Genomic DNA, 26967 nt, shown 5'->3' with positions numbered 1-26967 from the left:
CCATGTCCTGTGTCCTGTGCCATGTCCTATGCCCTGTGTCCCGTGCCATGCTCCACAGTCATGTCCCATGTCCCTGTGCTCTCTAGCTGTGCCCTGTGTCTTGTGTCATGTCCCATGTCCTGTGCCATGCTCCAAGGTCATGTCCCAACCCACGGCATGCCCTCTATCCTGTGCCATGTCCCACGCCACACTTCACACCATGCCCCACGTCATGCCCCAGGCCATGCCCCAAGCCGTGCATGGCTGCCTCATTCTGTCACCGTCACCATCCCTGTCACTGTCCCCATCACTGCTTCCTTCCTGCTGCTGCATTGGCCAATCCCCGGGTTAAAACCCTCGGCTTCCTTCGGGGCCAGCATGGCATTGCCCAGCCCTGGGCCTTGCTGGTGGCTGCCCAAGGTGTCCCCCAGGGTGGGGGGTGACATTGGCACACAGCTGGCACACACCTGGTATCAGGGCTGGCAGTGGGGCTGGCACCCACCTGGGACCAGGGTGGGGACTGTCCTGGACCAGTGCTTGGCATTGCGGCACCAGGCCTGGGAACTGAGGCTGGGAACTGGGACTGGGGCTGGGGAGTGGGGCTGGACACTGAGGCTGGGCTGTGGGCAGTGGGACTGGCCACCAGTATTGGGCACTGACACTGGGGACTGACAGCTGGACTGAACAATGGGGACAGGCACTGAGGCTGGATGCTGGCACTGGGCACTGGCACTGGATATCAGCACCAGGCACTGGGACTGGACACTGGGAATGGACACTGGGACTGGGCACCAATACTGGGCAGTGAGGCTGGACACTGCGGCTGGGCATCGGCATTGGGCACTGGCACTGGGTGCTGGGGCTGGACACTGGCACTGGGCACCAGCACTGGGCACTGAACCAGGAGCAGGATAAGCCCCTCTGCCCCTTCTCCTTTGTCCCCCTGAGCCCCCCCTTTGCCTACCCAAAGCTTGGCTGCACCAGATCCTGGCAGGATTTGGCACCTTTGGGGGATGTTTCCCACAGGATGAGGGGTGGTCTGGCAGTACTGGGTGTGCTGACTCTGGTCCCCCCCAGACCCAGATGAGAGGACCCCCTGGGGGGCTGCCAGAAGCCCTAAAATGAGACCTCCCCGACCTCCCAGTCCAGCAACGCCAAGGTGGGCACCCCCCACCCCTGATCCCACCCCCCAAGGGTGCTGGCCCCAGGGGTGACATGGAGCTGTCCCTGGCCCCTCCTCCAGGTGCTCTTATGGAAGAGTCTCCTCCAAGAGAGGAAAAGTTACAGTGGCACCAAAGCTCACAGAATCACAGATTTAACTGGGTTGTAAAAGGCCTTTGAGATCAAGGCCAACCTATGACCTAACACCACCTTATCAACTAAACCATGGCACTGAGTGCCACATCCAGTCTTTTTTTATACACCGCCAGGACCGGTGACTCTACCACCCCCCTGGGCAGCCCATTCCAGTGCCCAATCACTCTTTCAGTGAAGAATTTTTTCCTAATGTCCAGCTTCAACTCCCCCTGGCACAGCTTAAGACTGTGTCCTCCCATTCTGTCAGTGGTTGCCTGGGAGAACCAGCCCCACCTGACTACAACCTCCTTTCCAGGAGCTGTAGAGAGTGATACAGTTGAGACAGCGGTGACGGTCCTGATGGCAAGAGTTGCAGGACAGCACGATGGAAGGGGTCCCAGTGACACTCTTGTCCCCACACAGTCCCTGTTTGGGGGCCCCAGTGACACTACTGTCCCTGCAGGGTCTCCACCGGAGCCATTTGGGGGGGTGGGCGGGTGCTGGGGCAGTCCTGGTGACAATCCTGGTGACAGTCCTGTCCCTGCAGGTTCACCACCGGAGCAGTTTGGGGGGTTCCGGTGACACTGTTGTGTTTGCAGGGTACTTCCAAATGCAGCCAACAGGAGAGTTCCCGGCTCACAGGGGCCCCACTCACAGGGACTTTGCTGCTCACCGCTGCTGCGGCCCAGCACAGCTCCAGGGGGCTCCTTTGGCACCCCTGCTTAGAGGGCCCCAAGGGATGGCCTTCAGTCACAACAAGGTTTCATCCTGGCCCCCCTTGGGGTTGGCAGCTTTCTCTGAAAGTCTGAGAATGAGAATGTGGTGCCACTCAGGCAAAAACAAATGCCAAAGTTTGTTAGACAAAAAAAACAAAAGCAGAAGCACAGTAGAACACAGGAGTTCCTGGGAGCACACAGGGTTTCTGAGAAGCTCCAGAGCAGCTCAGCCCAGGTGGGGTCCATCAAGGCTGAGGCCTAACCAGGATTTCTCAGATCATGGTGTGTCCGGAAAAAGGGCAGGGGGGATGCACCAGCACAAGCAGTGAGATCACCCCTGCTCACAGGCCCTCCATGCTGACATCCCATGTCATCCTGGGGCTCTTTCATCTTCCAAAGACATCTGAGGGCAGGGCCACTCACAGTGACTCCGTGGCAAAACCAGAGGTGTCTCTAGGTGCTAAGGAGCCCTTTTGGCAACTGCACTCCCCGGGGTTCCATGGGGACATCCCAGGGCTCTCTATGTTCCTAAGGAACAGGCAGGGGAAGGGCAATCCCAGGGCCTCCAGGGTAACATCCCAGCAATCTCCACACTGCTAATGAGCCACGATGTCACAGGAACTCACAGGCCATCTACAGTGACATTCCAGAGGGCTCTCTGCTGCTGCTGGAGAGCACTGATGTCAGAGACACTCACACTTGGCCCCTGGAGACATTCCAGGAGGTTCCATGTTGCCAAACAGCTGGGATGTCACAGGCACTCACAGGGTCTTCATGGGGACATCCCAGGGGTCTCAAAGGCTGCAAAAGAACCATGAGGACTCGTGCTGCCACAGGGGCCTCCGTGGGGACATCCCGGCCTCTCCATGCTGCTAAAGAGATGGGATGGCACAGGAACTTTAACATCACTTAAAGAATCATAGGAAAGGTATCAGGAAATCAGGAAAGAAAGATTTCATATCAAAGCCACAGCAGGACAGGGTTCCTTGACAAGCTTCACTCTACTACTGACACAACGGTTAAAGCACAGCGAGGAAAAGCAACAAACAAAATCCAGAGTCAGTCAATCCAAAATGAAATACCATGAAAATCATCTGTGCATGTGTGTGAGTGTGTGCATGTCTTTGTCAAGATGCTATAAAGAGTAAGGATAAAAAGAACATGGCCTAAAGGCTCAACAGCACTTCACTTAACTAAAAGGTAGCAACATTTAAACTTATAAGTTAAACTTAACCATTTAGCAGTGGAATAACACTGAAAAGCTTTTAGACTCAACCATACTTCATTTTAAACAACACTTAACCTAGAACTGAACTCAAACCCGACACCTCAGAACAGGACCCATACAGGATTCACCATACCTCTATAGTAACTTTACTCACAAGCATAACTTACTTACAGTTGTAAAGCACTTAAAGATCCAGGAGAGCAGCCCCTCTCCCACATTCCAGAGAGGACATGCACACCTGCACGCAGTGTTTACCATTCAGGCACAAACAAAGTTTCCAAGGCTGTTAAAATAAAAAAAAAACAGGAACACATTAGACAGCACCAGTTGCCGGGAGCGCATGTTGTCTTTGATAAGCTCAAGAGTAGCTCAGCCAAGCTGCAGTTTGTCAAGGCCGAGGCCTAACCAGCATTTCTCAGATCATGGGGAGGCTGAAAAATGGGAGGGAAGGGGAATGCACCACCACAAGCCGTGAGATCACACCCGATCACAGGCCCTCCGTGCTGACATCCTGTGTCATCACAGGGCTCTTAATCCTCCAAAGACTTCTGAGGTCATGGGCACTCACAGGGGCTCTGTGGGGACAACAGAGGGGTCTCTACGTGCCACAGAGCCCATTTGGCTCAGGCACGCACTGAAACAAAGGGTTCCAGAAAGATCTCCCAGTGGTCTCCATGCTCCTAAAGAACACCGAGGTCATGGGCAATCCCAGAGGCTCCACGGGGACATCCCAGGGGTCTCCCATCTACCAAACCAGACTGAGCTCACAGGCTGCGACAGGATGTCAGTTGTGACATCAGTGGTGTCTCTAGGCTGCTGAGGAGCCCTGATGTCACAGGATCTCTCAGGGGTTCCACGGGGACATTCCAGAGGTCTGCAGGCTGAAAAAGAGGTCTCTTGTCACAGTCAGTCACAGAGGTGCCATTGTGACATCCCAGTGGTCTCTGCTCAGAGGAACACTGAGGTTACCAGCAATCCCAGGGGCTCCGTGGGGATATCCCAGGGCTCTCCAGGCTGCTCAAGAGCTCTGATGTCACCAGCAGTGACACAAGCTCCTTGGGGATCTCTGTCGCTGCTGCAGTGGCAGCTTCAGACAAAGGCTCCTAGAGCAGCACGGCCACTGAGTCACGAGGGGCACAGAGGGACCCCTGGCTTTCTCAGGTCCTTCTCACAGACAGGAGCCTGGGGCAGCTGCATCCAAGCCCAGCCTCACACTGTCACTGGTTTCAGTAACTCTGTCCAGCAGGACTTGAACATGGCAAAACTTATAGATCAACTTATAGAAAACAAATTATTCAGTAGGAGAAATTATTTGACACAAAGAACTCGATCACAATTATTGACTACACAGGAGAAAATCCAAACCTGCTCCTGGCAGTGTACAGTAGAGCACAATAGAGTGCACTCTATTAAAGCAGTAGGGAAGCAGTCATATTTCAGCAAGCAAACAGAAACAGTTATGAAGTAGAGCTCGATTAACTCCCCACACCAACACTCGTGGCAGCTCTCTTTCTCTTCACCTCCAGGAGTAGCCTTGGTGGGCGTCACTGCCAGGAAGGAACCTCCACATACTCCAAGGAGGAAGATTTTAGAAGAACCTACCCTAGCAAAGAGGACTGCACTTTTACAGTTGAAAGGGATTGACTGGCTGGCAGAGGCCTTCAGGGCACTTTAGCAGCTTCTCTGCAAATGTTTTGCCTCACTATCAGCACCTTCATTCTGGCTTACTTGCCTGAAGGAGTTTCAGCAGAATCCAACACCAAAACAACACATGGTGCTTCCTCTCAATCCACCCTGAGAGCTTTGTAAATAGGGCATTGTCCAAGTGCCTTGACCACATTCCAAGGCAAAGCAGCCATTGTCCAAGTGCCTTGACCACATTCCAAGGCAAAGCAGCCAGCCCAAAGCATCCTGCTACAGCTCCCAGGGGTCTCCAGACTGCTAAAGGGCAGGGAGGTCAAAGGCACTCCCAAGGCTTCCATCCTCACATCCTAGGTGGTTCGAGGTTTCCAAAGATCCCTGAGCTCACCTGCACTCACAGGGCTCCCATGGGGACATCCCAGAGCTCTCTGGGGATGATGAAGACCCGTGTGCTCAGAGGCACTCACAGCCATTCAGTGGGTACATCCGAGGTGACTTTAGTCAGCTACGGCACCGCTGTGTCACAGGCACTCACTGGGGTTCCATGAGGACATCCCAGCGCTCTCTGTGCTCCTGAAGAACACTGAGGGCACAAACAACCCCAGGGGCTCTACGGGGACATCCCAGGAGTGTCCCATTTGCAAACCGCACGGAGCTCACAGCCCATAACAGGGTCTCAGTGGTGACATCCCACGTGTCTCAAGGCTGCTAAGGAGCTGGGAGGTCACAGGCACTCACAGGACCTCAGTGGTGACATTCCAGGGGGCTCCACGCTGCTAAAGAGATGGGATGGCACAGGAAACCGGCAGCAGCCGGCTCGGGCAGGACGCTCGAGGGCTCCTCTGCCCCGGAGGGGTACCAGTCCCCTAAATCCTACTCCTTCATTTTTCACCATCAGGCCCTACCAGAACACTTTTTTTTCCCCAAGGTTTGTTTTCTGTTGCACCCACAGCAGCCCCGCCGCGCTCCCGGCGAGCCGCCTCCCTTCGCTCCGCCTGCGCCGCCACGGCCCCGCTGCCCCAGAGCCCACACAGCCCCCACACACAGCCCGGCCGGCGGGGATCGCGTCGGGGCGGCCGAGCCCGGCCCCAAGCCGCCGGCCCCGGCGCGAGTTCCCCCGCCCGCCGCGAGAGCGCAGGGCCGGGCGCCCTTGGCCGGCTTTCGGCTTTGGTTGCGCGAGGTGAGAGGAGGTAATTTTGTGTGTCTGTTGCGGGGTGGTTTATTTTTCGGCGCGGGAGGCGGAGGTGCGGGTATGGGGAGGGGTGTTAGAGGGGAGCGTGGTAGTTGGTTGTTTCCCTTTTGCACCAGCCCAGGCGGCTTTTTCTTCTGCATTTCTTTCCTTCCTTCTGTTTTCCCCTCGCTCCCCGCGCCGCCTTGCAGGGCCCGCGCGCGGCCCAGGCCGCCCCGCCCTCACCGGCTCGGCGGTGGCGCGGAGCAGCACGGGAAAGGCTTTTCCCGCCGCCGCCCAGGGTCCCAGGCGCGGCCGGCGGCGGCGGCGGCCGGGAGAGGAGGAGGCTGCGCGGGGGCAGCGGGCGCGTTGGGCGAGCAGGGGGAGCCGGGCACGGGTGAGGCTGGGCACGGGCTGCGGGTGGTGGCGGGGGGCTGCGCGGCGTCTCTTTGCGAAAAGATTTCTGGCTGGGTCGCTTGGAGTCTTGGTTTTACGGCGTTTTTCCCGCGGTCCCGCGCTTCTTCTTCATCCCGCGGCGGGGGCGAGCAGGAGCGCAGCGGGGCGAGGGAGCGATGCAGAAATGAAGGCGGGAGGCGGGGCAGGGGCACGGCGGGTTTAGAGACCCGGGCCCCGGGCTTAGAGAGCTCCCGCTGCTGCCTGTCCGGGGGCGGGGCGGGGGGCAGGAACTCCGGCGGCTCCTAAAGACTCCCTCCTTCTCTCCCCGGGAGCAGTGCGGAGTGGTGAGGCGCAGGAGAGGGGCAGTGGCGGTGGTGGCGGTGAGAGAGAGAGGAGGGAGATTAAAGAGCCTTGGGATGTCACCATGGAGTGCCCGTGACTGCTCCTGACCTGTCTTTAGCAGCCCAGAATCTTCTAGGATGTGACCGTGGAGCGTCTGTCACTGTCAGGGCTCCTTAGAAGGCCCAGAGAGCCCTGCGATGTCACCATGGAAGCCGTGTGAGTGCAGGTGAGCTCAGGGCTCTTTAAAAACCTGGCTCCCTTTGGAATGTGAGGATGGACGCCTTGGGGAGGGCCTTTGACCTGACTGCTCTTCAGCAGTTTAGAGAAACCTGGCATGTCCCCATGGAGCCGTTGTCACTGCCGCTGACATCAGAGCTCTTTAGCAGCCTAGAGACACGGGGGATGTCAGTACAAAGCTGCTGTCATTGCCTGTGACCTCAGTGTTCTTTAGGAGCACTGGGATGTCACAATGGAACACTTCTGGGTGTCTGTGAGGAAGAACCTTTTTAGCAGCCTGGAGACACCTGGGGGGATGTCCCTATGGAGTCCCTGTAACAGCGTGTGACCTGATGGTTCTTTTGCAGCCTTTGACACCCTCAGAATGTCACCGTAGAGCCGCTGTGAGTGCCTGTGACATTACAGCTTTTCAGCAGCATGGAGACACCTAGGATGTCACTGTGGAACCCCTGTGAGAGCCTGTGACATCACGGCTGCTCAGCAGCCTGGAGACACCTGTTATGTTGCCATTGAGACCCTGTGACAGCGTGTGAAGTCAGTGTAGTTTGGCAGATGGGAGACTCCTGGGATGTCGCCATGGAACCCCTGGGATTGCCTGTGACCTCAGTGTTCTTTAGGAGCATAGAGACCACTGGGATGTCACCACAGAACCTCAGTGAGTGCCTGTGCCAAATGGGCTCCTGAGCACATAGAGACCGTAGTGTTCTCACCATGCAGCCACTGTGACTGATCGTGACCTCTCAAGTCTGTGGAAGATTTAAGAGCCCTGGCATGTCACCATGGAGGCCCTGTGACCTCATGTGACCTCACTGCTCTTTAGCAGCCCAGAGAGACTTGAGATGTCAGCGTGGATGCCTGTCTGTGATCTCTCTACTTTTGAGCAGGCTGGAGAGAACTCTGATGTCACCATGGGCTGGTGGTTCAGGGAGGTAAGGGTGGGGGGAGGAACATGTGCTAGGGCTCACTGGGACCTGCTCAGGCACTGAGTCAGCAGGGACCACAGCGGTACCCAGGCCTGGGAAACACTCATGTCTCCCACTGGCCAAGTCTGGTCACAGGAAGCAGGTCTGCCCTCCACTGGGATGAGATGCCACATCTCCCCACTGGAACAGGGGACCAGGTGTACCCCGTGTCCCCAGCATGCCAAGTGTGGTCACGGAAGGCCGGGTCTCTCCACTGGGGTCTCAGACACGGTCTGCCTGCTGCCAGCATGGGGCATGGGGAGCCTTCCCTCCTCTACCCGGGAGGCCAGGTGTGCTCACCAGAACAATCAGAGTAGTGGTATTTCACCGCTGGCCGGGACACCAGTGGGCGGGTCACCCAACACTGCCAAGTGTGCACCACGCCTCCCACGTATTCCACACCTCTCGTGTCTCGTCGGAGCACCAGAGCAGAGTCAAGCTCAACAGGGTCTTCTTTCCGTGTTGCTTCTGCCAAGCCTGTTCCGTTGGCTGTGGTTTCTCTGGATAGTAAGTAGGGACAGTGGGAATCTCATTGATCCATTCATTCACATCACTGATTAGATGATGAGGCATTTGGCTATTTACTGAGCATTTATTTTCATATATGTTCCTTTTCTGGGTTAAGTATAGGTGGCCCATCCACCATGGTCCAAATCAGTAGAATTTAGTCTCAAAAGTGGGTGAAACACAATGCTACATCCTTGGAAGAATTGTGTCATTCCCACTGTCCTTATGTACCATCAGGCTTTTAACTTTTTTTTTTAAATTAGTGTAAGCAATAAGAACTCTATGCAACCGAGCCAGCCTTGCTTGCAAAGATATGAACAATATCAGCTGAGGTGAGGAGGGCTCTGGAGGCCAGGGCCCGGGCAGTCTTCTCCCGCCATGTTTTGGAGAGACCCAGGGCCTCTAGGAGCTCATTTGTTCCATAGAACCACTTTCTCCACTCTCCAGCAGGAAAGCCCCCAAACTTGGTATCTCCTGCATTGGCGAGTTCCTGAATGTGTTCATGAAGATGTTGATATTTTCTCACTTTTCCAGTTGCAGCTTCCTGTAAAGATGCTTCAGTGCATTCACATTTGATTGTCACCTCCATCACCAATGCCTGTTTTTCTCTTACAAAGATCAGGTCTGGTTTGTACATTTCACCGTTGTCATCCCTCACATGTGGCTCTTGAAACACTGTCCAATCCTTCTTTTTAGCTTTGTTGATCAACATGTCACAGATGTAGTTGTGTCTTTTAATTCTGCCATTTTGTGTTACTGCACAGTTTCCGATGATGTGGGAGCACGTTTCATTTTCAGCCTTGCAGTGCCTGCAGCTTTTGACGCACTGATCTTGTCTTCCTCTTGCCAGGAAGGAACTCTTGTGGTGTAGACATTGGCTCTCAGCTGCAATGCTGTTATTACTTTTCTGTGAGGTATGCCTCTGTATCTAAAGATCCAGAAATTGCTGATGTTATCCTCCTCAAAGTTTGTAATACTAGGGCCCTGGGATACCAGCTGTTTCCCTTTAGTAAATTCCTCTTTCCTCTGGTTACATGGTCACAGATACTGAGCTTTCAGAGTAGCTACTTCCCATTCTGATGTTGTGTCATCACCTGCACCATCCAGCAGTTCTGTCTTAGGTTTAGGCTCCCATATGGACAGGATCTTTTCTTTATCTCCTCCAGCTGTTATCCATAATTTCCTGTAGATTTGATCGGAGCATTCTTCTTTCAGGAACGATTTTAAGGCATCATCCGACAATTGGGCAAGTCGACGTAATCTTCGGGCCTGTATACTTAGATTGAGGCCCATCAATTTGGTGATACCCAAACCTCCATCCTTCACGCTGGAGTACAGGACGGCATCACGTGTGCACGGTGTTAAGTGTAGCCATTCCTTGACAGTCGATTGAATTTGTAGGTCAGGGGATTCAAGGAGCCCTGCTTTGCATCCGTGTGGTCTGCCAAGTATATTAGTGTAGGGATGGTGTCTATTTGTTTGGAAAGTCCATTTTCTGAACAGGTTTTAATGTGATGATATGTATGGATGTTCTCATGCATATTGCTCACCAGTCTGGTGACATGGGGGTCCGCTACCCTGTGCTGCAGATCATGTAGAATGTGCTGGTGGGTCACGGTGTCAAAAGCCTTAGCAATGCCCATGAATACGACACCCAGCAGTCTGTATTCTCTTTTGGGAGATGGAATTATTGTTCGTAGGAGTTTCCAATTTTCAGAGGATTCTGCTGCTCTTATAAAGCCACTTTACCTTGGGTTGAGGGGGCATGACTTAGTCAACCTTGCTGTCATTATTCTGGAGAAGAGTCTTAACAAGATGGAGCCAATTGTGATGGTCTCCAGTTATCAGTGTCCTTTAAACAATCCAGTTTGGCTGACTTTGGTATTAATACAGTCCTGCATCCCCTCACCATGTTTGGGATTTTTATCTGATGTTAACCAAAGGTTGAAAATCTCCATAGTCTGGGAGAACTTGGGGTCCATCTTTTTGAGGTCCCTTAGGGTAATCCCATCTGGACCAGGAGCTGAATTTTTGCTAATTTCCTGCACATTCTTCTCAATTTCTTTAGCCATAATTAAGTCCCTGAAAGCACTGTTGTCAGGTTTCCCTTTAATTTGGAAGTTCCCAAGGCTCTTGAACTTGCCAGGTGTTTCCCATCTGGCTTTAAATGCTGAATAAATTTCGCAGGGTGGGATGTCACAGGACAAACATTCAACATCATCCAGAGTAATCTTGGCTAATTTCCCCCTATCTAGATGGAACAGGCACTGGAAGTGCAGGTAATTACCTCTCTTGATTGCTCCCTGACAGGTCTTCTTGAGTTTCTTTCCTGGGTCTTCCTTTTGTTCTTATCTTGGGTTGATGTTCTTATCTGGCTTATTCTATGGAGGCATCCCGAATCAGTCCTGCCCTGACTCATTGACCAGTGATGTCATCTCGTGGCCATGAAGTAACTGCTTGAATGCCTGTGGGAAGGTGTTGAGTTTGCCAGCTGAAAGCCATTCACCCAGAGTTCTCTGCTAATGGGCCTGCAGCTGCCCCTCCCTCTGCTGGTTGATATTCCCCAGCTGTTCCTCCTCATTATCTGGATGGTGACTCATCCCAGGTTCTGTTCCCATGCCCACAGCTGGTTCCTCGGGCAGCAATCTCCTTTTGTCACTGATTTGCTTTGCTGTCTTGGATGGAATGTGTTTGGCTAATAGTTTATTGATGTTTTTGTTTTGCCAAAACTGAGCCTCTAACCTTAGCAGCAGATGTTCTTCCTCCTTGGTTCAACACCTTTTGTGAGCTCCTCGGGCAGAGGTCTCATTCGGGTGGGAAGCAACAATCCTTTCCTGATTTCTGACAATCAGGTGTGCCAATCTTTTGTGTTGTCCCAGGCCGATTTTTGTTTTGAAGTCACGGCTGCAAACCTCAGAGACCCACTCCCATGCTGGAGCTGTTTCAGCCATTGCCCTGCATTTAGGAAAATGACTAGCAATAGTTACTGATAGTTACTGTTTTTCCTCCCGCATGTAGCACATTGAAACCGAATCCTCCTTCTCCTGTGGGCTCTTTTCAGGTGTTTAATTAAGCCCAACACACGGTCCACCCAGGTTCCACAGCATGGACATGGTGGATTTTTGTCGGGAATCGTCACTGTTGGAACGTCCTCCGGCGTCCGATTCACGCTGTTCCCTGGCACGGGTGGGGATTTTGCCGGCGTGTTGTTCTCTGGCTCGGGAGGTGATGTTTCTGATGTGCTTTCTGTCTTTTCCTCGCCACTTTTTTCCCCATGGTTAAGTACAAACAACTCATAGTCTACAGGAGACAGCTGTCTTCTCCCGCACTCAGATGAGGTGTAAGACATTTGTACACCTCCGGCAGCCTGTTCAAACCCTCCCAACTTGTGGAAAAATGAACACATTCATTAGTTTCAGACACTCCCTAGTTATAAAACTCCAACAACACCAGTTTGTTTTCATTTTCCACCAAATCTTGGGGTCAGATGGTAAATTTGCAGACAACAGGTCTCCTTCAGTGTTAGACAAGTGGTCCAGTTTTAAATTGCTAGGCCCCAGTCTACCCAGTCAGAAGGGCTGGTCTGGGTGCTGGTCAATACCTGGAATAAGCATATCAATGGCCCCATTTTACGGATCCGGAATTTTAGTTTGTAGCAAATTAAGGAGAGGAAGTATTAGATTGGTGGTGGAGCCCCAACCACTTGCTGTTCTTTGGCCAGCACAAACCCATGGGCTAGGGTTTGGGTAAAAAGCTCCACAGCTCTTACCTTAAATTTGTTTCACCGATTTTGGGGCTGTTGTTGGCTGGCGATTCCAACAATAACTTGCTGGGGCAGAGGTCAGCGTATTCAGCAGCGTATTCAGTGGGACCACAAGGAGGTGCGACCTCTGCAGCGATGCCCAGTTTGTAGCTAAGCCCTCATACGCAACGTCCTTTTCATTGGTAAGTTCTCATACCTCTTTCTCCAGGTGTTTGTACTTGTTCACTTGCTCAGTAGTGGCTTCTTCTGGCGATGCTTTGGCTGATTCCTGCTGCACTGTCACATCCACGACAAATGCCTGGGTGACCTTCGCCAGTACCAGATTAGGTTTATATAACTGTTGTTATCGCTTATATGCGGTTCCTGAAACACTACCCCCTCCTTCTTCTTCGCCTCTTTAGACAGCAGCTCGCCGATGTAACTGTGCCTCTTAATCCTAGCATCCTGTGTAACTGGGCAGTTGCCAATGATGTGGGTGCAAGTTTCATTGTCCGCCTTGCAGTGTCTGCATGCCTTGAGGTATTGGTCCTGTCTACCCCTGGCTAAAAATTCTCTCGTGGGGTAGACATTCTCTCTCAGTTGTAATGCTGAAAGGAGCTTCCTGTGAGGTATGCCTCTATTATTTTGCAGCCAATGATTGCTAATTATGTCTCCTTCAAAATTTGTGATTCCGCAGTCCTGGGACAATAACTTAGTCCATTTATTGAATTCAATTTTTTTGCCAATTGCATGGTTTAGGAAATTTGCTTTTTAAAGACGGTGCTTCCAGTATGTCTGCACTATACGAGCCAATTGGTTCAGTCACTGTTTTGGTCTCCCAAATTGACAGTATCTTTTCTCTGTCTCCTCCATCTTGAATCCACAGTTTCTTATATGCTTGTTCCATTTGATCTTTCTCCAGGAACACCTTCATGGTTCCTTACTAAACATATGTCAGGAAAATTAATCCACAAACACCAGAGGTTTATGTCCAAAAAGGAGATAGAGGAGTTCCATTACTTTATTTGAATAAAGGGAGAGGTCATGGGCATTTCCCATGGGTCTCTCATATTGTTAGAGGATGCCGCCTCCTTTTTATCCTAATTTCCCAGCCGCATTTCCCTCTCTCTTTCCCCATTGGCTGAGGTACTTGAGAGGCACAGACTTCCTGAATCACCTAATACAGACCCTATTCTAATGTATACCCCCCCTTTTCTTTTCCTTGTGTCTCTGTTCTTTTTCTCTAAATGCAGGGATTAAGCACAGCCTTGGGTAAGTAATAGTTTGTGTCAATCAGTGGAATTCCTATGGAATTTATGGTTCCTCCCATTGCTTCTTTCTCAGTATCTGGCTTTATCCACCAGCAGACCCACAGTTTGTTTGTAGAGATAAATCCCTCTCATTCCTTTCACATCTATGATTATATGTTTCTTTTCTGGGTTCAGTATAGGTGGCCCATCCACCTGGTCCAAATTGTTACATTTATCCCAAATACGGGCAGTGGGCGACACAGGACGATTGGCAGAATTGTACTGTTCTCATGTGTCCTACCCACTGTCCAGCAATGCCATTCAGCCGTATTTATTTTCCATCCACAGAAACGATTGAGCTTTGCTTGCAAAGATATGAACGATATCAACGGAAGAGAGGAGCTCTGTGGATGCCAGGGCCCGGGCAGTCTTCTCTTGCCTCTTCTTAGAGAAGCCTAGGGCCAGTAGCAACTCAGAGTTTTTCTTGTACCACTTTCCTTGTGCTCCTACAGGAAAGCCCATGAATTCAATGTCTGCTGCTGCATTTTTAAGATCTTGAACTTGTCTATGAAGTTGCTAATATTTCTTGACCACTCATTGGCAGCATCTTACAAGGATGAGTTGGAGTGCTGGTATCTGACTGTCATGTCCAGCACGAATGCCTTTCCTTTAAAAAAGATCAGATCTGGCTTGTATAACTTGTTGTTCTTGTCTCTGATACGCTGCTCGTGGAATACAGTCCAATTCTTCTTTTTAGCCTCGCAGCTAAGCATCTCACAGATGGAATTGTGTCTTTTAATCCTGACCTCTTGAGGTATTGGACAATTCCCGATAATATCAGCTGGTGTTTCATTACCAGTGCCACAATGTCTACAGGTTTTCACACATTCATTTTGCCTACCCCTGGCCAGGAACCCTCAAATGGGGTAGGCGTTGGCTCTCAGTTGTAGCGCAGTTATCAATTTCCTGTGAGGTATTCCTCTGTACCTTGCTATCCACCAATTTCTGATACTATCATTTTCAAAGTTCTCAATACCGTGGCCTTGGAATAGCAGTTACTTCCACTTACTGTATTCATGTTTCTGTCAGTTACAAGGTCTTGGGCTGTGGATCTTTGGAACGGCAACCTCCTGTTCAGATGCATCTTCACCCTCAGCAAGGATACCTTCTGGTAATGGAATAGGCTCCCAGATTGGTGGGATATTCTCTTTATCACCCCCAGCTCGTATGCACAGTTTCTCATACATCAATTCCAGGTGTTCCCCTCTTAGGAACATTGTCAAAACCTCATCCAGAGACTGGGTCAGTCTATATAATCTCCGTGCTTGTATACTTGGAAGAAGCGCCACCAACGTGAAGAAACCCAGACCACCATCTTTACAATCCGAGTACAAGATAGCATCACAGATGTTTGGTGGAAGATGAAGCTATTCCTTGACAAAAGATTGAATTAACAAGTCAGGGGATTTGAGGAGCCCAACTTTTACTTTGGTGTGGTGGGCAAGGTGTACCAATCTCTGGATACTATAAGTTTTCAGTGTATTGATTTTCTGAAGAGGCTTTAGTAGTGCGTCAGCAATCCGACAAAGCTAATTTCTGGTTTTTCGCATAAACCTGTATCTGCTATGCCAGTTCAGGGATCAATCTGTAAACCGAGATATTTCTCAGAGTGAGCAGGGTCGATCATATTAAGGGGGGTGCCATTTATCATCCACACTGGACAGTCATTGATGGTATAAGAAGAGTCTTTAGTTGGCTTGATGTAAAAGCCATGACACTTCCCCTCCTGTGTCTTGAGACCAGTTAGATGGCAAATCGTCTCTAGGATCTTAATGTTCGTACACATACCTTCCCAGGGGTCACTCAGTAACACTAAATCATCAACGAAGGCCATGGCAGTAACTTTGAAACTTCCTTGACAGTTGCTTTCACCAAGATTCTCCAATTTACATAATAGAGGGCCAAGCACCAGGTTGAATAGTAAGGGTGACATTGGATCACCCTGTTTGACACTTAAAAGGATTTGTCTTTTCCTTTTTGGTGTCGATGTACATAAAGATACTCTTGTACATTTTGCCAACAAGGTGTTTAATGTGGGGGTCAGCCCCTCTCTGCATCAGACTCATGGTAATATGCTGATGACATATGGTGTCAAAAGCTTTCGCAATGTCCACGAAAACAATCCCAAACTCTTTGTGCTCCTTTTTTGCATGTTTGACAGTAAGTTGTATCAAGTTCAGATTCTCAGAACATCCTGTTGCATGTATAAATCCCCTTTGTCTCAGGTTTATGGGACACGCTTTGGTCAATCTTGCCATTAAAATCCTGAAGAATAACCTAAACACCGTGGAAGCAATGGTGATAGGCCTCCAGTTATTGATGTCATTAAGCCTATCCACCTTGGTAGACTTGGGGATCAAGACTGACCGGCATTCACTCAGGGCAGCAGGAATAGTTCTGGTTATGAGCTGTAAATTGAAGATCTCCATCAACAGGGAGTACCTGGGATGCATTTTGATAAGACAGCCCAACGTAATCCTGTGTGGCCCCGAATCAGAGTTCTTCCTAATCTCTTTGATATTCTTTTCCACTTCTTTTTCAATAATTAGGGCCGTACAAGCGGTGTTACCTGCTTCTTTCTGTGAAGGGAAGGATTCAAGGCCCATGAATAATGGAGCTATAGCAGTCCCTCTGTCAGCTATTTGGCAGATGGGGCATGTTCTCCTCTCCCCACATTAGGATCATTAGCCATCTATATCAGGTTGAACAGTTTTAGAGGGAACTTTTAGAAGACATCTTTTATCACATACATGCTTTGCCATTTTAGATGGAATATGCTCTGCGGTTAAGTTATTGATGTTACCATCATACTTTATCACTAATTGTCTCAGAAGAGCCTCTTCCTCCTCAATCCACACCTATTGGTGGGCTCCTCTAACCGATGTTTCCTTTGGATGGGGGGCAGCAATTTGTTGCAGGTTCCTTACAAGAGGATGCGCCAGCCTCTTGTGCTGTCCCAAGCCAATCTTGGTGGAGAAAGCCCTCTGGCATACTTCAAAGATCCAATCACCCTTTGGGACCACTTCCACATTTCCTTTGCACTGTGGGAAGTGGCAGGAGATACTGTGGTGTTTTAAATTTTCCTTACCACATTTGAGACACTTAAAGATGATCTTTCTTTTCCTGTGGGTTCTCTTTAGATGGTCAATCAGGCCCAGCATCCAATTGAATTGGGTATCACAGGATGGACAGGATGGATTTTTGTCAGGAGCAGATACCACAAGTGTATCAGTTGGTATCATGCCCAAGCTTGTCCCAGGGAGAGCTGCAGATGTGTCAGGCTCATCCTTGTCTCTGTGATCTTTAAGCAAGCACTCAGTTTCTCCATCCCAGGTGGACCTAGTTGGTAAGGCTTCATATGCCTCAGGGTACTTGGCAAACCCCTCCCAATTTCCACCTGGTTGGATTCCCGCATCATAGTCAATCATGGAGTTAACAAACTCCAAACATACTAAATTGAGCTTCTCAGCTGCCAGTGTGGAGGGTAAAGGTGGAGCAATATCGGCTGTACTGACCCTCAGATCTAAGGGGTCAGTCTGAGTGGCTTGATACGTAGAGCAATGTCATTGATTGTACCATTGTTCCAAAACCAGTCAAAGATAGATGTCAGTCCAAGTGAGGGTAGTCGAAGTTGACAGCAGGCCCTCTCCCACATTTCTGTGTCCAACACAAATCCATGGACTAGGCTCTGGGCAACAGGAATAAGAGGTGTTACAAAACAATTTTGTTTCAACTAAGATGTGAAGCTATCATTGTGGGGGCAAGTCCAAGCAATAGGGAGGGGTACACCCTCTCTCACACTGGGGCAGAAGCCAACTTAGATACCACTAAGGGTATCTGGCGGGACCACGAGGAGGTGCGGCTTCCACAGCTGAGCCCAGTTAGTAACTCTGCTCCCATTTATTGAGCATATCACAATACACACTTTCCTGGGTTTAATGAAGGTGGCCTGTCCACCTTGGTCAAAATTGGTAAATCTTGGCTCAAGATTGAGGTGGTAAATGGATGACGTCATGGTACACGCCTCGCAGCGTGCAGCAAAACGAGTTTCCCACTCAGGGTTTGGAGTCTTAACCGGTCACAGATTGGGGCATAGCCATGCATTACCAGTGACATGGCCCTGTACGGCACGATGCGCGTGCCCTTTCTGACAATCTGGGGCACAGCTGTATGCACAGATGGCGTCTGGTACAAGACCATGTCTCCACCACTCAGTGCCACTGGGTTGCAAGCAGTGCAGAGCATCCAGGTGGCAGAATATGGCAACCGGTCCAGTCTTGCCCCCATGTAGTTGGAACAAGTGGCGTACACACCCAGGTTCTGACGGATTAGAGTTATGGCCCTGCGCGTGCAGTTGCTTGATTGACGTGTTTCCCCTCAAAGCACAGAGGTCAACCAAGCTGGCCCTGGCTAGGTGATTAGCATATCCTGCTCTAAAGTGGGAGATTCCAAGAGTCATGGCAGCGCTACCCCCTGAGCAGCTGCCCGACTTTATCCAGCTCACCACCCCCAGGGCAAAGGGTCAGCAGCTCATGTCGTGACTCGTATGAGTTTTGTGGCACCGAATTATGAGGCTACTATTTGGGTGGTGAGTCCAAACAGTAGGGAGGGGTAGCCGCTACACCCTCGCTCACACTGGGGCAGAAGTTGACTTAGTTACCCTTGCAGGTATCCAGCGGGACCACAGGGAGATGTGACTTCTGCAGCTGAGCCCAGTTAGTAACTAAGCTCTCTTTCTTTCTTGCTCTCTTTTGCATCCAATTAGCTGTCATTCTGGATGCTTGCTGACCATGGGACCTTTGCGACTTTGGATCCCTGGTCGCCTTTGTAATCTAGCAGAGCCTTACTCAGGCCACCAAAACAGTTCTCAAAAGCATCATTCACCACCCCTTAGGGATCTTGCCCATCCAAAATCTTCTCAAAGGCGCTCTGGCACTTAGCAAATCTACATGCCAATAACCCTTTCCTGGTGACATCACAATAGTGGAGCTTCAGCTGTGCTCTCTCTCGGCAATTTAGTGACCTGGTGGAGCTCTTCTCTCTCAACATTAGACTCACCTTTGATTTCAGATTGAACCACATTGGGGGGACCTTTCATGAGAAGGTGTCTCTTGTCATTGATCTTCTTTGCCGTCTTAGGTGGAATATGCTCCACAATCAACTTATTGATGTTTCTGTTAGCGGCATACTTCATCACCAACTGCGACAGAAGAGCCTCTTCCTCCTCAGTCCATACCTTCTTATGGGCTGCTCTCACAGATGACTCTTTAGGATGGGAGGAAGCAATCCTTTCCAAGTTTCTCACAAGAGGATGCATCAACCTCTTGTGGTGGCCCAGGCCAGTCTTGGTAGAGAACCCGTTCTGCATACCTCACATAGCCAATCACCTGTCGGAAACCCATGCACATTCCCCTTGCTCCGTGGGACATGAAGGGCAATACTGTGTTATTTAAGATTTCATTTACCACATTTAGAGCACTTAAAAAAGATCTTTTTCAGCCCATGGGTCCTCTTTAGATGTTCAATCAGCCCCAGTATCTGATTAAATTGGGTAAAACAGCGTGGACAAGCTGGATTTTTGTCTGGGACGGACACCACAGGAGTTCCAACTGATGTCCCACCTCACTGATCCCGGAGAGAGCCTCAGGTGTTTTGGGCTCCTCAGTATCTCCTCAATCATGCCCAAATTCATCATCCCAAGCAGGCCGAGATGGCAAGGCCTCATATGGCTCTGGGAACTCAGCCAAACCCTCCCAGACACTACCCAGATGGATTCCAACCTCAGAGTAAAAAGAGGAGTTTAAAAACTCCAGACACACCAGATTGAGCCCAACATCTCCCAAAGCAGGGGATAAAGATGGAATGACATTGGCTGATCTGGCCCTAAGATCTAAAGGGTCAGTTTGAGTGGCCGTTCATATGTACCACAAAGTCATTGATTGCAGCATTGTCCAAATCAAACAAACAGTAATGATGGTATAAGTGAGGGCAGTCGAAGTCAGCAGCTGGCCCTCACCCAAACTCCTAACTGTGTCCAACTTAAGCCCATGGACAAGGCTCTGGGTGACAGTTAAACAAGTGTGCCAAACAATTTGTTTCTGCAGGCTTGGGAAACTACCGCTGGATGGCGAGTCCAAGTGATGGCGAGGGGTATCAATTATACCCTCTCTCACACGGGTGGAAGCCCACTTCATTACCCCAAAGGGTATCCAGCGGGGCCTTGAGAAGGCGTGGCTTCCGCAGCTAAGCCCAGTTAGTAACTATGCCCTCATTTATTGAGCATACATGTACATACATGCACCTGTTCCGTGTTAAGTGAAGGTGGCCCATCCACCTAAGTCAGTAAATTTTGATGTGGTTATCAGACACGCCACACAGCATGTGGCAAACGAGATTCCCATAATCAGTTTGGAGACTCAGTCTTTGTCAAGATTGGGGCATGCCTTGCTCTACCAGTGACGTGGCCCTGGATGGCATGAATGCACCTTGGCCCTGTTGCACAGTCGCTTGAGTGACATATGTCTCCCTCACAACTTAGAGGTCACACAAGCTGGCCCTGACAGGCAAACAGCAATACCAGGCTCCAAGGTGGAGGGTCCCATAAATCATGGCAGCTCTACCCTCCAAGCACCTGCCCTACCCTAACTAACTCTACCGCCCTGTGGGTGAAGGGCTCACAGCTCATGTCTCGTACCACCAGCAAGAGTGTCATGAGTTGCATGAGTTTGTTTCACCAGTTTGGAAACGGTATACCGAGTGGGTGGTGAAGCCACAGGGTAGGGTGAGAGCGTTCTATACTCCCACACTGGGGCAGAGGTTGGCTCAGTTACCCTACGCAGGGCATCCAGTGGGGCTGCGAGGAGGTACAACCTCTGCAGCTGAGCCCATTTAGCAACACACGTCCCGAATCATAGAGACATATAAAATTATATGTTTCTATTCCAGGTTAACCGTCCAGCTGGTCCAATTTGAATTTTATGCCCAAATATGGGCCAGACACATTATGATGGATGAACTCCTCCCACCCAAAACCAATTCCACTGTCCAGCTCTTACCACACAGAGAAGGGGCGTTCATTTATTCAAAGGTACACACAGTCAGGCTTTACTAGTATATATATGTACTATGTCAACAGAAGAGAAGAGTGCTCTGGATGCTAGGGCTCGGGCAATCCTCCCCTGCCTTGTTTTTGAGAGTCCCAGGGCCTGTAGCAATTCAGAGTTCTTCTCATACCATTTTCCCCGCGCTCCTGAGGGAAAACCTACGAACTCAATGACTGTTGCATTTGTAAGATCACAAATTTGTGGGAGAAGGCAGTGATATTTTTTGGCCTTCTCAGCAGCAGCACCTTTCAAAGATGAATTACTATGCTCATATCTCACTGTCAAGTCCACTACAAATGCCTTTGCTTCTTTAACAATGGTCAAATCCGGCTTATATAATTAATTCTGATCATCCTTCAAGTGTGGTTCCTGAAACACTGTCCAATCTTCGTTCTTAGCCTCACAGCTAAGGGTTTCACAGATGGAATTGTGTCTTTTAATCCTGGCATCTTGAGTAATCGGACAGTTCCCGATGGCATGGGCGGTTGTTTCATAATCAGCGCCACAGTGTCTGCAAGATCTAACGCAAACATCATGCCTACCCCTTGCCAGGAATTCACGTGTGGGGTAGACGTTAGCTCTTAATTGCAACACAGTTACGAGTTTTCTGTGAGGAATGCTGCAGTAATGCACCAGCCAGCCGTTACTGATGTTATCATTCTCAAAATTCTCCATACCATGGCCCTGGGCAGCCAGATGTTTCCATTTATTAAATTTCCACCTATCACAGGGTCTTAGAAAGCTGGAATTGCAGCTTTCCGCCAGTCACAGGGTCTTGGAAAGCGGGTTCTGGAACCGGGAGCCTCTCACTCTGACAAGAGTTCACCTCCTTCTACAACAAATTCCATCACAGGGATAAGCTCCCAAATTGGTGGGATGGACTTCTTTTCCCCACCAGCTCTCAACCATAATTTCTCAAATATCAGTTCTAGATGTTCTTCCTTCAAGAATGCAACCAGAGCACCATCCAAAGATTGAGCCAGCTCATGCAATTTCCCTGCTTGTATACTTGGTATAAGTGCCGCCAATTTAATGAGTCCTAGCCCTCCATCTTTAAACCTCGAGGAAAAGATGGCAACACACGTACTCTATAGGAGGTGAAGCCACTCCTTGACCATCCTCCTAATGAACAGGTCAAGGCATTCAAGGAGCCCAGCTCTTACTTCGGTATGGTCAGCCAGATATATCAGTCTAGGAATGGTATAAAGTCCGAAGTATATCAACTTTCTGAAGAGTTTTGAGTGGTGTGTCTCCGATCCGATGGAGCCATTCCTCTAGTTTCCCAGGCAAGCCTGGATTGGCAAAACTGGTCCAGGGGTCAGTCTGGGTGCCTAGATATTTCTCTGAGCTCCCAGGGTTGATCATGTTGAGGGGAGACCCACTAATCTGCCAAACAGGACAATCATTGATGATATATGAGTCCTTTTTCGGCTTGATGTAAAAGCCATGGCATTTCTCTCCTTGTGTCCAGAGATCAGTAAAGTTGCAAAAGGTCTCCAGAACCTTGATGTTATGACACATACCTTCCCAGGAGTCACTCAGCAGCACCAAATCGTGAGCACAGGCTGTGGCCGTAAGTTTAAACCCACCATGATGGAACCCCTTGCCTTCTGCTTTAGGTTTACAGAGAAGAGGGTCAAAAGCCAAACTGAAAAACAAAGGTGACATAGGGTTGCCCTGCTTGACACCGGAGCAGATGTTAATTGGGTATGTTTTCCCATTCTTAGTGACAACGTACGTCGTGATGTTTCTGTACATCTCACTAACCAGATGGACCACATGGGAATCAGGCCCCCTCTTAACTAAACCAGCAATGATATGCTGGTGACAAACAGTGTCAAAGGCCTTGGCAATATCCACAAAAAGAACCCTCAGATCTCGACAACCAGAAGCACTAATAAACCCTGTTGTCTGGGCTTAATGGGGCATGCTCGGACCAGTCTCGCCGTAGCAATCCTGGAAAATAACCTAAACACCACCGAAGCAATGGTGATAGGTCTCCAGTTATTGATATCGCCAAGTCTCGCCTCATTGGAAGACTTGGGTATCAAAACTGTCTGGCAGTCCCATAGTGCATCTGGTATAGTTCTGGTAACAAGCCAGAGGTTGAAGATCTCTGTCAACTGGGAAAACTTAGGGTCTGTTTTAATAAGGTGACCCAGAGTAATCCCATCTGGCCCAGGAGCAGAGGTTTTACGCATGTCTTCCATGTTCTTACCAATCTCTTTTTCAGTAATCAGGTCCTGATACATGGTGTTATCTGCTTCCCTGTATACAGGGAAGGTTTCAAGACCATTAAAAAAACCCCGATGTTTCCCATCTCTCTTTAAATGTGCTGTGGACAATGCCCGATGGTATTTGGCATTGCAGGGCTTCCGTGTCATCCAAAATAATACGCACCAGCCTTCCTCTGTGTAACTGAAACAGTTTCTGATATCTTAGATATTTCCCATGCTTCACATCTCTCTTCTTCATCCACTTAGTTTTTGTTTTGGATGCTTTCTGGCCACGAGGCCTTTGCGACTTTAGACCACTGGAAACCTTAAGGCCAAGCCCACTCAGGCTATCCCGAAACTTCTCATACACCTCATTCGCCACCACCTGCAGATCTTGCCCATCCAATGCTTTCCCAAAGGCCTCCTGGCACATGGTGAATCCACCAGCCAATAGCCTCAGCTTGATGGCATCAAAGTAGTGGAGCTTCAGGCGTCCTTTACTACGCCCTTTAGCAGTCTGGAGAGGTTCTTCTCTCCCTATTCCTCCGCCTTCTGCAGATCGAACTTTCTCAGAGGGACCTTTTCCCAGCAGGGATCTCTTATTGCTTATCTGCTTGGCCATCTTTGATGGTATGTGCTCCACAATTAACTAGTTGATGTTCCTGCTACTGATGTACTTCACCACCAACTGATTCAGAAGAGCCTCCTCCTCCTCAGTCCATACCCTCTTATGGGCCCCTCTTAAAGATGACCCTTTAGGATGGGAGGCTACAATCCGTTCCTCATTCCGCACGGGAGGATGTTTCAATCTCTTGTGCTGGCCCAGACCTATCTTGGTAACAAAACCGCGAGAACAAACCTCACAGACCCAGCTGCCCGCAGGAACCACACACGCATCACCCTTGCACCAAGGGACATGACAGGCAATACTGTGGTATTTAAGATTTTATTTACCACATTTAGTGCATCTAAAAAAGATCTTTTTCTTCCCATGGGCCTTCTTCAGATGGTCAGTCAGCCCCAGCATCCATGTAAACTGGCTGAAACATCGTTGACAAGATGGATTTTTGTCCAGGATGGACACAACAGCAGTTCCAGTTAGTGTCACAACATTGCTGGTCCCGGGAGGAGCCTCAGGTGTTGCAGGCTCCTCAGACTCTCTTATTTCACGCTCAAATTCCTCTTCCTAAATAGGCCCAGAGGGCAAGATCTCATAAGGTTCAGGAAGTATGGCCAAACACTCCATGGCGTTACCCCAATGGATTCCAACTTTATAAGCTAGTCTGGAGTTTACAAACTCCAAAGACACAAGATCGAATCTATCCTCATACACCACCACAGGAGGAGATGGAGTTCCAGCTCCTCTGACCCTCAGATCTAATGGGTCAGTTTGAGTGGCCATTGACACATAACGCAATGCCACAGACTGTACCATTGTAAGACCTTGAGATGGCATTTAGTCAAAGTCAAGTAAGGGTTTTCAAAGTCCACAACTGGAGCCCTCCACCAGGCTGCTGACTGTGTCCAACTCAAGCCCGTGAACAAGGCTCTGGGCTACAGCGAATGGCTGCACCAATAATTTTATTTCTGCGATTTGTGAAACTACCACTGGGGGGCGAGTCCAGCAATAGGGAGGGGAAGATACTGCCCCCTCACTCACACTGGGGCAGAGGTCAACTGAGTTACCCTTTCAGGCATCCAGCAGGACCACGGGGAGGTGTGACCTCTGCAGCTATGCCCAGTTAGTAACTATGGCTATTTAATAAACATATAAAATGATATGTTTCTTTTCTGGGTTAAGTAAAGGTGGCCCGTCCACCTGGTCGAATCCAAATTTGTAGCCCAAATATGGGCAAGACGCGTTATGACGGGTGAACCCCTCCCACCCAAAACCAATTCCACTGTCCAGCTCGAACCACTCAGGGAAGGGGCCTTTATTGTAAAGGTACAAACAATCTGGCTTTGCTTGTGAACATATGTACGATATCTACAGAAGAGAAGAGTGCTCTGGATGCTAGGGCCCGGGCTAGTCTCCCTAGCCTTGTTTTAGAGAGTCCCAAGGCCTGTAGCAATTCAGAGTTCCTCTCATACCATTTCCCCCGCGCTCCTAAGGGGAAACCAGTGAACTCTACAGATGTTACATTAGTGAGGTCACAAATCTGTGGAAGAAGGTGTTGATACTTTTTTGCCTTCTCCACAGCGGCCCCTTTCAGTGAAGAATTGCTGTGCTCGTATCTCACTGTTACGTCCACTACAAGTGCCTTAGCATCCTTCACAAAGATTAAATCAGGCTTAAATAACTCATTTTCTTCATCTCTCAAATGCGGCTCCTGGAAAACCGTCCAATTCTCCCTCTTAGCTTCTCGGCTAAGGGTTTCGCGGATGAAATTATGCCTTTTAATTCTGGCGTCCTGAGTAATTGGACGTTTTCCGATGACATGGGACGCTGATTCATATTCGGCGCCGCAGTGTCTGCAGGATCGAACACAGACATCGTGTCTACCCCTTGCTAAGAATTCCCGAGTGGGGTAGACCTTCGCTCTTAATTGCAGCGCCGTTATGAGTTTTCTGTGAGGGATGCTGCGGTAATGCATCAACTAGTCATTACTGATCTTATCATGCTCAAAATTTTCAATCCCATGGCCCTGGGCAACCAGATGTTTCCATTTATTGAATTCCACCTTCTGCCAGTCACAGGGCCTAGGAAGGTGAAGCTTGGAACGTGGTGCCTCCCACTCAGACAAGGCTTCACTCCCCTCGCTAGCAACTTCCATCAATGGGATGGGGTCCCAAATTTGGGGGATGGACTCTCGTACACCCCCAGCTTTAACCCATAATTTCTCATGTATCAATTCTAGATGTTCACCCTTCAAAAAAGAAACCAAGGTCCCATCCGAAGATTGAGCTAATCTGTGCAATCTTCGCGCTTGAATACTAGGTATAAGCGCCGCCAATTTGATAAACCCCAGCCCTCCGTCTTTAAATCTCGAATACAGGATGGCATCACATGTACAAGTTGGGAGATGAAGCCGCTCCTTGACCGATTTTTTTATCATCAAGTCAAGGGATTTGAGGAGCCCAGTTTTTACATTGGTATGGTCAGCCAGATATATCAGTCTAGGGATGGTATATGTCCTATCGGCTTTCTGAAGAGGTTTAAGTGGTGCGCTACCAATCCGATGAAGCCATTCTTCAAGTTTCGTAGGAAGGCCAGGATCAGCGAAACCGGTCCAAGGGTCAATCTGTGTGCCAAGATATTTCTCTGAGCTTCCCGGGTTGATCATGTTGAGGGGAGTCCCTCCAACTTGCCAAGCAGGACAGTCATTGATGGTATACGTGTCCTTGGTCGGCTTGATGTAAAAGCCGTGGCATTTCTCCCCTTGAGTTCGGAGACCAGTAAGCTCACAAAAGGTCTCCAAAATTTTGATGTTATACCACATGCCTTCCCATGAGTCGCTCAGAAGCACCAGATCATCTGCGAAGGCCATGGCCGTAATCTTAAATCCACCAAGATGGAATCCACACCCTTCCGTTTCCAGTTTACATAGGAGAGGATCCAGCGCCAGGTTGAATAACAAAGGTGACATTGGGTTGCCCTGTTTAACACCGGAGCAGATGTTAATGGGGTCTGTTTTCCTATTCTTGGCGACAATGTACATCTTAATATTCCTGTACATCTCACCAATTAGATGGATTATATGGGAATCAACTCCCCTCTTAACCAAACCAGCTATAATATGCTGCTGGCAAACGGTATCAAATGCCTTGGCAATATCCACAAATACCACCCCCAAACTTCTATGTTCCTGTTTTGCCTTCTTAACCAAAAGCTGTAACAGCTTAAGGTTCTCAGAACAGCCTGATGCGCTGATAAAACCCCGTTGTCTGGGGTTAATGGGACATGCACGGGCCAGTCTCGCATTCGCGATCCTGGAGAACAACCTAAACACCACTGAAGCAATGGTGATAGGCCTCCAGTTGTTGATATCACCAGGTTTCTCCTCATTGGATGACTTGGGTATCAAAACTGTCAGGCAGTCCCGCAGCGCGTCCGGTAAAGTTCCGGTGGCAAGCCAGAGGTTGAAGATCTCTGTCAACTGGGAGAACTTAGGGTCTATTTTAAT

At 49.7% G+C, this 26967-nt stretch overlaps 1 long non-coding RNA gene across 2 annotated transcripts; it reads left to right on the top strand.

Moving 5' to 3' along the window:
- The first annotated feature begins 6323 nt into the window (after positions 1 to 6323).
- Positions 6324 to 19084, top strand: LOC138102160 (uncharacterized). Of its 2 annotated transcripts, XR_011147335.1 has the most exons (3): positions 6324 to 6425; positions 6885 to 6992; positions 7351 to 19084. It is a non-coding gene; the product is annotated as an uncharacterized lncRNA (long non-coding RNA). The 2 variants fall into 2 exon arrangements; XR_011147334.1 differs by lacking the exon at positions 6324 to 6425 and having other exon boundaries at positions 6668 to 6992.
- The last annotated feature ends 7883 nt before the right edge of the window (positions 19085 to 26967 follow it).

This window comes from Aphelocoma coerulescens, unplaced genomic scaffold (genome assembly GCF_041296385.1).
Source record: "Aphelocoma coerulescens isolate FSJ_1873_10779 unplaced genomic scaffold, UR_Acoe_1.0 HiC_scaffold_63, whole genome shotgun sequence".
Classification (NCBI taxonomy): Eukaryota; Metazoa; Chordata; class Aves; order Passeriformes; family Corvidae; genus Aphelocoma; species Aphelocoma coerulescens.
The sequence above is the reverse complement of the archived record's forward strand: the minus strand, read 5'-3'. Positions and strand labels throughout refer to the sequence as shown.